The 11,063-nt window shown below is 43.5% G+C and overlaps 1 protein-coding gene across 16 annotated transcripts in view; it reads left to right on the plus strand.

The window, feature by feature from the left end:
* Positions 1-10,573: 10,573 nt before the first annotated feature.
* Positions 10,574-11,063, plus strand: part of ppip5k2 (diphosphoinositol pentakisphosphate kinase 2) — a 155,558-nt gene continuing 155,068 nt past the window's right edge. For 5 of the 16 annotated variants that reach the window (XM_043710037.1, XM_043710071.1, XM_043710064.1 and 2 more), the window contains exon 1: positions 10,580-10,760. The gene's annotated coding sequence lies outside the window, so the exon portion shown is untranslated. Of the gene's footprint in view, positions 10,761-10,818; positions 10,912-11,063 lie in introns of those variants that run through there. The other 11 variants (XM_043710094.1, XM_043710111.1, XM_043710077.1 and 8 more) reach the window with 7 other exon arrangements.

An 11,063-nucleotide genomic window follows, 5' to 3' on the forward strand; every position in this document is an offset into this window, starting at 1 on the left:
TGGTGGAGGGTTATTTTTCAGACTGGAGACCTGTGACCAGTGGAGTGCCACAAGAGTCGATGCTGGGTCCACTACTTTTCATCATTTATATAAATGATTTGGATGTGAGCATAAGAGGTAGACTTAGTAAGTTTGCAGATGACACCAACATTGGAGGTGTAGTGGACAGCGAAGTTGGTTACCTCAGATTACAAAAGGATCTTGATCAGATGGGCCACTGGGCTGTGAAACAGCAGATGGAGTTTCATTTAGATAAATGTGTGGTGCTGCATTTTGGGAAAGCAAATCTTAACAGGACTTATACACTTAATGGTAAGGTCCTAGGGAGTGTTGCTGAACAAAGAGACTTGGAGTGCAGGTTCATAGCTCCTTGAAAGTGGAGTCGCAGGTAGATAGGATAGTGAAGAAGGCGTTGGTATGCTTTCTTTTATTGGTCAAGAGTATTGAGTACAGGAGTTGGGAGGTCATGTAGCAGCTGTACAGGGCATTGGTTAGGCCAATGTTGGAATATTGCATGCAATTCTAGTCTCCTTCCTATCGGAAAGAAGTTGTGAAACTTGAAAGAGTTCAGATAAGCTTTACAAGGTTGTTGCCAAGGTTGGAGTATTTGAGCTATAGGGAGAGCTTGAATAGGCTAGGGCAGTTTTCCCTGGAGCATTGGAGGCTGAGGGGTGACCTTACAGAGGCTTATATAATCAGGAGGGGCATGGATAGGATAAATAGACAAAGTCTTTTCCCTGGCGTCGGGGAGCTCAGAACTAGAGGGCATAGATTTAGGGTGAGAGGGGAAAGGTATAAAAGAGACCTAAGGAGCAACTTTTTCACTTAGAGGGTGGTACATGTATGGAGTGAGCTGCCAGAGGAAGTGGTGGAGGCTGGTACAAATGCAACATTCAAAAGGCATCTGGATAGGTATACGAATAGGAAGGATTTAGAGGGATATCGGCCAGGTGCTGACAAGTGGGACCTGACTGGGTTGGGATATCTGGTCAGCATGGACAGGTTGGACGGAAGGGTATGTTTCCATGCTGTACAAGTCTATGACTCTATGACTATATGAGTAGAACATTCTCTTAGGAAGTACCTGGGATTTCAAATATTGCCTGCTTTAAACAAAAAGGGTATGGTTCCTAAGTAGATCAGGTACTGTCTAGTAACATAACTGAAATTCAGAGTATTAAATTGTACACTGAATGGTAGGAAACATGTTGAAGAATGTTTCAAATTCAAGGCCTGATTAACTGAAGACATTGTGCCTGATTTCAAAGAACAATATTATTACCTAAGGCGAAGTCCCACAGCTTTATTCTTGAGTGTTTTGAAAAAAGTAGCAAAGGTGCCTGCATTATCTATTTATTTAGATTAGTGTAAAAACTGGGTTAAAACTGTGAACAAATGTCACATAATCAGGGATCATAATGCTGGATGTCCCGTCATCAGACCTTCACAATCAGACTTTCAGGAATACCTGTAGCCAGACAGGCAACCTTTGTAGTCAGAAACAGATGGCTCTGGTCAAATGTCTGGCAGTGCAGGAGCCTCTGGAGTGACACAACTGATTGACCCCGACCCCAAATAGTCAGTCAATGAGTACACTGCATTTTCTTCTCCCCAGAATTGATAATTAGACAGTTAGACTCCAGGTCCTCAGGAGGTATTCAGAAGAATTGTTTCAAATGAAAAGCAGAATCACTTAATTGACTGTTATATTCACATTCATTCTTTACTATAGCAATGTTTTAAATTCTCAGAAAATAAGAGGGTACACATCCTTTTGCTGACACAATAAAAGCTTTTGACAATTATTTTAAGACTCAACAGATTTCTTGAAAGGGCAAGGTTTAACACAATCTTCCAGGAAAATCCATTGTCAATTTTACTAATGATCTTTACAAACATGAGGATATGGAATCTAGCAATGAGAATAGAAAAGAGAGTGAATTGTTGCCAGAATTGTCTTTGTTCAATCTATTCAAGTCCAAAGAAGATCCAACTTTGTAGAAAGTAATTCAAGTCATACTGAAGGCCAGAAAAATCCATAAGACCATAAGACATAGGAGCGGAAGTAAGGCCATTCAGCCCATCGAGTCCACTCCGCCATTCAATCATGGCTGATGGGCACTTCAACTCCACTTACCCGCATTCTCCCCGTAGCCCTTAATTCCTTGTGACATCAAGAATTTATCAATTTCTGCCTTGAAGACATTTAGCGTCCCAGCTTCCACTGCACTCTGTGGCAATGAATTCCACAGGCCCACCACTCTCTGGCTGAAGAAATGTCTCCGCATTTCTGTTCTGAATTTACCCCCTCTAATTCTAAGGCTGTGTCCACGGGTCCTAGTCTCCTCGCCTAACGGAAACAATTTCCTAGCATCCATCCCAGTCAAATTCTGAAAAGTGAAGAACACTCTAAGCAGATACATGAAAAATAAACACAAAGAACCGGTGAACCAAGCAGGGTGAGGCACTGCTACCTCACAGGGTCAAGGACCTGGGTTTGATTCCACCCTTGAGCAACTGTCTATGGAGTTTGCACATTCTCACCGTGTCTGCATGGGTTTCTTTGAGGTAATCTGGTTTCCTGCCACAGTCCAAAGATGTGCAGGGTAGATAGATTAGGCATGGTAAATTTCCCAAAGTTTCCAGGGATGTGCAGGCTATGTGGATTAGCCATGGCAAATGCAGGGTTATAGGGATAGGGTAGCTCTCGGTGAGATGATCTTTTGAGAGTTGATGTGGACTCAATGGGCTGAAAGGCCTGCCTCCACACTGCTGGGATTCGATGTAGAATTGTAAATAGTTATGCTTTAAACTGGCTAACCAATTCCAAGATAAAATAGAATTAATGTCTAAAGCACTGCTAATCAGCATTTCCACCTGGATACAAGGATACATGTGTTTCACATTGCCACAGAGATCGGTTTTCACATGCAGAACGTGCAGACGAAACTATTGTAGGATTGGATTACAGGGTCACATAAGAGATATCCCTGAACTGCACAGACATTCTAGTCTTCCAGGATCTGAGAAAGGGAGTCGATAGACGGGGCAAGTCACAGGGGGAAGAATGAAGATGGTATTGACAGAATCATCGATAGTCACAAGTGAGATGCTGGAAGACTGGAGGTTGGCAAACGTGGTACCAATGTTTAAGAAGGGTGGTAAGGACAAGTCATGGAACTATAGACCAGTGAGCCTGATGTTGGTGATGGGCAAGTTGTTGGAGGGAATCCTGAGGGACAGGATGTACATGTATTTGGAAAGGCAAGGACTGATTAGGGATAGTCAACATGACTTTGTGTGTTGGAAATCATGTCTCACAAACTTGATTGAGGTTTTTGAAGAAGTAACAAAGAGGATTGCTGAGGGCAGAGCGGTAGATGTGATCTATATGGACTTCAGTAAGGCGTTCGACAAGGTTCCCTATGGGAAGATTGGTTAGCAAGGTTTGATCTCATGGAATACAGGGAAAACTAGCCATTTGGATTCAAACTGGCTCAAGGGTAAAAGACAGAGGGTGGTGGTGGAGGGTTGTGTTTCAGACTGGAGGCCTGTGACCAGTGGAGTGCTACAAGGATTGGTGCTGGGTCCACTATTTGTCATTTACATAAATTATTTGGATATGAGCATAAGAGGTACAGTTAGTAAGTTTGCAGATGACACCAAAATTGGAGGTGCAGTGGATAGCAAAGAAGGTTACCTCAGGTTACAACAGGATCTTGACCAGATGGGCCAATGGGCTGAGAAGTGGTAGATGCAGTTTCATTCAGATAAATGCGAGGTGCTGCATTTTGAGAAAGCAAATCTTAGCAGGATTTGAGCTATAGGGAGAGGCTGAACAGACTAGGGCTGTTTTCCCTGGAGATTTGGAGGTTGAGGAATCAAACCCAGGTCCTTGACCCTGTGAGGTAGCAGTGCCTCACCCTGCTTGGTTCACCGGTTCTTTGTGTTTATTTTTCATGTATCTCCTTATAGAGGTTTACAAAATCATGAGGGATATGGATAGGATAAATAGACAAAGTCTTTTCCCTGGGGTCAGGGAGTCCAGAACTAGAGGGCATAGGTTTAGGGTGAGAGGGGAAAGATATAAAAGAGACCTAAGGGGCAACGTTTTCACGCAGAGGGTGGTACGTGTATAGAATATGCTGCCAGAGGAACTGGTGGAGGCTGAGACAATTGCAACATTTAAAAGGCACTTGGATGGGTAGATGAATGGCAGGGTTTGGAGGGATATGGGCCTGTTGCTGGCTGGTGGGAGTAGATTGGGTTGGATATCTGTTCGGCAATGGTCTGTTTCCATGCTGTACATCTCAATGACTATAACTGAGTCTGGAACCGGCCAAAAACGGCATTGGTATTTCCAAAACAGGAGGAAATTTCTGCTCATCCTGTATGAGACAAACAGCCTGATATTTAGGTATCAATAGGATGTCATTTATGACATAGGTAATTGCTATTTTGGTACAAAGGCAGAGGCTGAAACCTGGTTAAAGAGATTTAAATACTGTATGAAGGCCTATGAAAGATGACACACGGAGGGCTTTGGGTATGAAAGCGAAGTTGGAAATGGGAGGGGTGGTTTGCAAGGAAAGCGTGATCATGAACCAGTACAGACATGATGGGTCAAACAGCTCCTTCTGTGCTGTAAATTCTATGATTCTATAATCATGCTGGTGTGAGTGGAAGCTGCACTCACTGAAACAATCGAACTTATGAGAACTTAAAATGAGGCTGGAAATATTCACTTAGCTTAAGCTAGAAGAAGAAAATTGTAGAAGGCAGCACGCAGTTTAAAAGTTACCAGGCTGGGAATGGAAATTAATTGTTTGTGTGTGAGTGGTTGGGGGGGGAGTAAATTCCTGAGAACCAAAAATCCTTGCACACTGATTTTGGAATAGTCTGTCTATTTTTCTTTGTAATTATATTTATTAGCAATTTTTTTTAACTTTACAAACATATAAAATTATTGAAAAATACAATCAATAACAAATATCTGTATAATAAAAAGAGAAAAAAACACAAATTACAATATAACTACTATCTGCTAACGACTAACCTATCCTATAATACAAAACAAACCCTAACACTGTGCAAAGCAACACCAACAAATAAGTAAATAACAAATAGATCAAAAAAAAACAAAGAAAAGCAAAACAAAACAAAAAAACACAAAATACAGAACAGCTATGCTTGGCGCAGAGCTTCCAAACAAAGGAACAGGAGCATTGTATATATACCCATCTTAACTCAGGAGACCCCCACCAGGGCACAGGGCTTGACAAACCTAACCATCCTGGTTAAACAAACACCCTAGTTAAGATAACTGACAAATCAATATCCAAATAACTCAAGTAGGGCTGCCAAATCTTATAAAAATGGTCTGTTGTGTGGTGCACCAAGTTTGTAAAAAGGTCCAAGGGAATGTGCTCCATCATTAATTTCTGCCACCCAGCAAGCCTGGCGGGTTCTCAGACACCCAGTTCATCAGAATATTCTTCTATGCACAGTATGAAAGAATATTAAATAGTTTCTCCCCTTGCCCGTCTAAAGATCGTAAATTCGGTAGACCTAAGAGGAGAGATATTGGGTCTACTTTGACTTCAGTCCCCAAAACCCTCCCTATCTCTCCCGCCACAGCAATCCAATAAACATGGAGCCTGTGGCATGTCCATAAGCAATGGGTAAGAGTACCTACACTTATTTTACATTTGGAGCACACTGAAAATGCCCCTTTTTTAAACTTTGCCAGATGGCCTGGTGCCAGATTAGCCCTGTGCAGAACTTTTAACTGCGTAGCGCATGTCCTGTTACAGACTGAGATCTTTCGAGCATTCTCCCATGTTTCAGAAGAGATCTCCACTCCCAGCTCTTGCTCTCAGACCTCTCATAACGGTTAATATCCTGCCAGGCCCTGCCACCCAGCAGGAGATAGAGGGCACTAACCAAAAGGGTAATGGATTGGGGAGCACGCTTTTTGATAGGGACACTGAATACTTCCCAGGCCTATCCCCATATTTGAACAGCCTTTGTCTAGCAAAAGCAAGTTCTTTCTTTGTGTTTTGTGTCAGTATTGAATTCAAGGCAGCCTGGAAAGCCATGATCCGCTGTAGCTTAGTCACCGAAGGCCGCACAAAATGTGCCGCCTCGGCAGCTTGCAACTGCGTCTCAAGTAGACGCTGCTGTTCCTCCTCCTGTCGTTTCCAGCTAGCCGAATAAGAAATAGCTAATCCCCGAGCAAAGGCCTTAGCAGTCTCCCATAGCATGGACGGACTACTAGCCGTGCCTGAGTTGATTGTCAAGAATTCCTGAAACTCCTTCAAAAAGAATTCCACAAATTTGGAATGCTTAAGGAGAAAAGGATCCAAATGCCAGCGCCACAAACCTAGCCCTTCACTCTTGGCCTTAACCTCCAAATATACTGCCGCGTGATCAGAGATAGCTATATTCCCAATTTTACAACTCATAATCGAATCCAGGAGGGCCAAGGGAGCCAGAAGGAGGTCAATCCTCGTGTGACATTTATGTGGGTTTGAAAAAAAGGTGAAATCCCTGCCGGTAGGGTGAAGACATCTCCAAATATCCACCAGCCCGAACTCCTCACATAAGTCAACCACTTGCTTGGCCTGCGAAGAAATAGTTGGGGGCCCACAAGGCATCCTGTCCACTGTCGGATTCAAAAGACAATTAATATAATAATGTGCCGTGTTCCAAAAGCACTCAACTTCGAGAAAGCACAAATCAAAAATTTGAGAGGATGTGCCGGAGGACAGTAGACATTTAAAATGCCATATTCCTCCCCATGTATCAGGGCTTAAAGTATCACAAATCGTCCCTGCTCTAATAATGTGAAAGGAAGATTTTTTCTGAATAAATACCACCACTCCCTTACTTTTAGTAGTAAAGGATGAAAAGAATACCCGGTCATAACCTCCCTGTTGTAATTTCAGGTGTTTATCATCATCAAGGTGGATTTCCTGCAACAAAGCAATATCAACCCTTTCCCTCTTAAGGCTAGAAAGCACTTTTCTTCTTATAACAGGCAAATGACTTCCCTTAATGTTCCAGGTGCACCATTTAATAAGACACTTAGCCATATCCCCTTTCAGAGACCCTTGAACCCCCTCAGAGGGAGAACCCTGCTTACAAAGCGTCGAGCCAAGTAAATAAAGACTCATAGAGTCGAAGAACTATATTTACAAAAACTGCTCCATCATAATTATAAACAACTATTACAACCAAAAAACTACAAAAAAAAACAACTATAAAACCTTGAATTGAAGACTCTTCCCCCTGCCCATAGGGGGCACTCACCCATCCCCTCCTTCACAGCTCCTTCAAACCCAGACTGTGCCCCAGCCTTAGGCCAGAAAAAAAACAAGGAGATAATCCTAAAATCAACAGAAAAAAGACCAAGTTAGGATGAGCACTTCATCCATCCCTGGCTTCATGTCACCCCTACTTGCGACTAAAAGAGAAACAGAACAAACCAAAAAAAAAGGAGGCAACAAAGAACATCCACAAAACTTCCAATCAGAAAATCCAGTTATTAAAAAAAAGGAACAACTTATTCCAAGGTTTTCCTCCCTTTCCAAAACAAGAAATTATTCAATAGAAAGAAGGGAATAAAAAAAGGGAAAACACGGGGAAAGAAGGAAAAGAGATCAAACATTAACCACATTCTTCAGGCCAATCTGTCTATTTTGAAGTGTCCAAAAAGTTTTTAGCTTTATCCGCTGAGTCAAATTTATAAACTGAGTCCTTGTGGCTGAAATGGAGCACTGCAGGGTAGCTCATGGAGTATTGGATGCCCAGGTTCCTCAGCCTCTTTTTAACTTCATCGAAGGGTGTCCTCTTTCTAATTAAAGCTGCTGAGAAATCCTGGAGAAACATGATTTTTGACCCCTAGTATAGCAGTGCCTGTAGATCTATTCCCAGTAACCTAGAAGCTTCTATCACTTTTTAGTTTGTCCTTATATGAGTGGAAGTGCACTAGGACCGAGCAGGGACGCTGCACTGGGCCTGACCTATGCACTGTAACCCGATAAGCACTTTCAATCTGCAGCCTGTTGGACTCGATGTGAAGGATGAAAAATTTCAGCAGCCAGCTTTCAAAGAAGCTGACTGGCTGCTCGCCTTCCTCACCTTCAAGGAGCTCGACAATTCGGAGATTTATCCTCCGACCTCGATTTTCGAGGTCGTCAATATTGTCTCGCAAGGCCCGCACCTCTCGCTCCAACACCAGGATCCGACTGGATGAGGACGCCATTGCAGTTTCCGAGGCCTTAATTCAACCCGCCACCTCCTCCAGCTGCTCCCCGAGTCACTGGATCTCCTGCTCATGCTTCTGCAGCATGGATGCAATAGGTTGGACCTGGGCATGAAACTCCCCATGGATCTCCTTAATCGCAGCCCCAACTTTCAAGGTAAGTCTCTCCATTGCCGCAGCCAATTCCTGTGAGTCTGTCAGGTCCCTGGGGGGTCCAGGAGAGGCTGGTGCTGGTGCTGCAATCTCTGTTGTGATAGGTCCTGCAGGGGTGTGTCCTCCCTGCTGCTGTTTGCTCGCTCCTTTTCTCTTTGGCATCCTTCCCACTCCCAAATATTAACAAATATGTGTTCTGTAAGGTTTTAAACTAATAATCCCACCACATAAGTAGGCCAGGGATGGTAAAAAACACCAGTTTGCCTTGGCTGTTAGGCAGAGCTGCCCACAGCAGTTCTACAGAATCGTCACCATCTTGCCGAGTCCAGTCTGTCTATTTGATGGACAGAATAAAGTATAACATTGCTGCGAGATTTTCTGTTAGATTTAAATGTTAATTAGGAATCATTTCTGTAATCTAAAATATAGGTCATCTACTGAATAAGCTTAATCAATGGTGAATTTATAATAAAATCTTAAAATATGAAATTTTGTGCATTCGTTTCACATCTTCACTGGAAGTTCAAATTTTTCTTAAATGTTATCAGTCTCACTTGGGGCGGCATGGTGGCTCAGTGGTTAGTACTGCTGCCTTGCAATGCCAGGGTTCTGGGTTCGATTCCTGCCTGTTTGTGTGGAGTTTACACATTCTCCCCCATGTCTGCGTGGGTCCCCTCTGGGTGCTCTGGTTTCCTTCCACGATCCAAAGATGTGCAGGTCAAGTGAATTGACCATGCTAAATTGCCTGGTATGTTAGTCAGGGGTAAATATAGGGTAGGGGAATGGGTTTGGGTGGGTTTCTCTTTGGAGGGTTGGTGTGGACTTGTTGGGCCAAAGGGCCTGTTTCCACACTGTAGAGAATCTAATCATTATCATTTATAAAACACTCAATTAAAATCTGAGAGTTCTCATTTATATCCTTCTGCCAATGAGTGCAGTTTACTTTAATCTCTACTACTTATCTCGTCAATATATTGGAAACTTCTTTCAATTATCCTCTCAACCTCTCAACTAGAAGGGGAACAATGAATTGGATATAAAAGCAGTGTTTTTTTTAACAGTTCATCACAGTTTCCTTTCTGTTGTAGTCTAAGCCAATATTTATAAAGCCTTGCATTCCTTTTCAAGCAGTTTTTCAATCATGTTTCGATTCCAGCTGATGTAAATATTGGACAAATCAGATCCCAGACTAAAATCTGTCTGAATTTTTTTTAGTGAAATGTGAGATTCTTCATCATGCACAAACCAGATAGTTTAAGGACCATGATTATAAAGATTGTTCTGAGGGGCTCTGACAAGGACTCAGTGTACTGAAAACAACAAATGCTGGAGATCACAGCGGGTCAGACAGCATCCATGAAGAGAGAGCAAGCTAACGTTTCCATTCTAGATGGCTCGTTCTGCTGAATTTACTAAACTGGAAATGTTAGCTTGCTCTCTCTCCATGGAGAAAGTGAGGTCTGCGCTGGAAATGTGTTGCTGGAAAAGCGCAGCAGGTCAGGCAGCATCCAGGGAACAGGAGAATCGACGTTTCGGGCATAAGCCCTTCTTCAGGACATAAGCCCTTTCGGGCATAAGCCCTTCTTCAGCCCTTCTTTCGGGCATAAGCTCTCTCTCCATGTCTGACCCGCTGTGATCTCCAGCATTTGGTGTTTTTATTACAGATTCCAGCATCTGCAGTAATTTGCTCTGATTCAATGGACTGAATGGTCTTCTTCTGTGCTGTAACTGATTTAATGACTGCATAAAATTTTGAAATTCCATTGGTATTCAACTTGCTTCGTTACCCTAAAAATTGCCATTGGTTATATACTTATGTTCAGGACTGCTTTCTGTTTACTATTTAATGTATTGTCATTTCGTTAAGCTGGCTTGAAGTTTCTCAAATATTATAGGTTGATTTGAAGGAATCCTCCACAAGTCACATATGACACTACCTCCATTGGTGCCCAAAATCCTGAAGAACATTAACAGATGTATGAGGCTCCACATTAGCATTCTTCTGACAGGACTGCCAGTCTGAAAGAGCGTGTCGAATGAGGTTTGTGACATTATAGATCTTCACATTTGAATAAGAACACTTTTTGATTGGTTTGACTAGAATAAAATAACTTATTTCATAAATTTAAAATTAGTGTACAACCACTCGCCTCTTGTAGGGTAAGCTGTAAAGGCGGAACTGAAGTGGGAAGCTGGGCTGCGGAGGTGGATCGTGCGGACACTTATTGTTGTGGGACCGAGTGGAGCGTGCGGCGTTGGCAGCGCGAGCGGAGGGGCCGAGGTAACGGTTAGTCGGAGAGTCATGGACGGGCGCAGAGGGACCTGCAGCTCTCTGAATGAGGTCCTGTTCTAATGTCGAGTCCTCTTACTCACCCGTTCCGTTTCCGGTTTTGATTTAAATACACTGAGGTTGTAGACCCGGAGGCATGGCACAGGCAATGGCCGAGCCCCTGGCGTCGACTATCAGCAGCATCAGCACCACCGCTGACAGAGTGAGAGCGACCGGCGTGGGCAGGGCGGCGGGATGGAGGGAGAGTGGGGGAGGAGGAGGAGGAGGGTAGGGATGGAGGGAGAGTGGGGGAGGAAGGGCAGGGAGGGAGGGAGGGGGGGGAGGAGGAGGAGGAGGGTAGGGAGGGAGGGAGTG

The sequence above is a fragment of the Chiloscyllium plagiosum genome, chromosome 2, assembly GCF_004010195.1.
Source record: "Chiloscyllium plagiosum isolate BGI_BamShark_2017 chromosome 2, ASM401019v2, whole genome shotgun sequence".
Taxonomy (NCBI): domain Eukaryota; kingdom Metazoa; phylum Chordata; class Chondrichthyes; order Orectolobiformes; family Hemiscylliidae; genus Chiloscyllium; species Chiloscyllium plagiosum.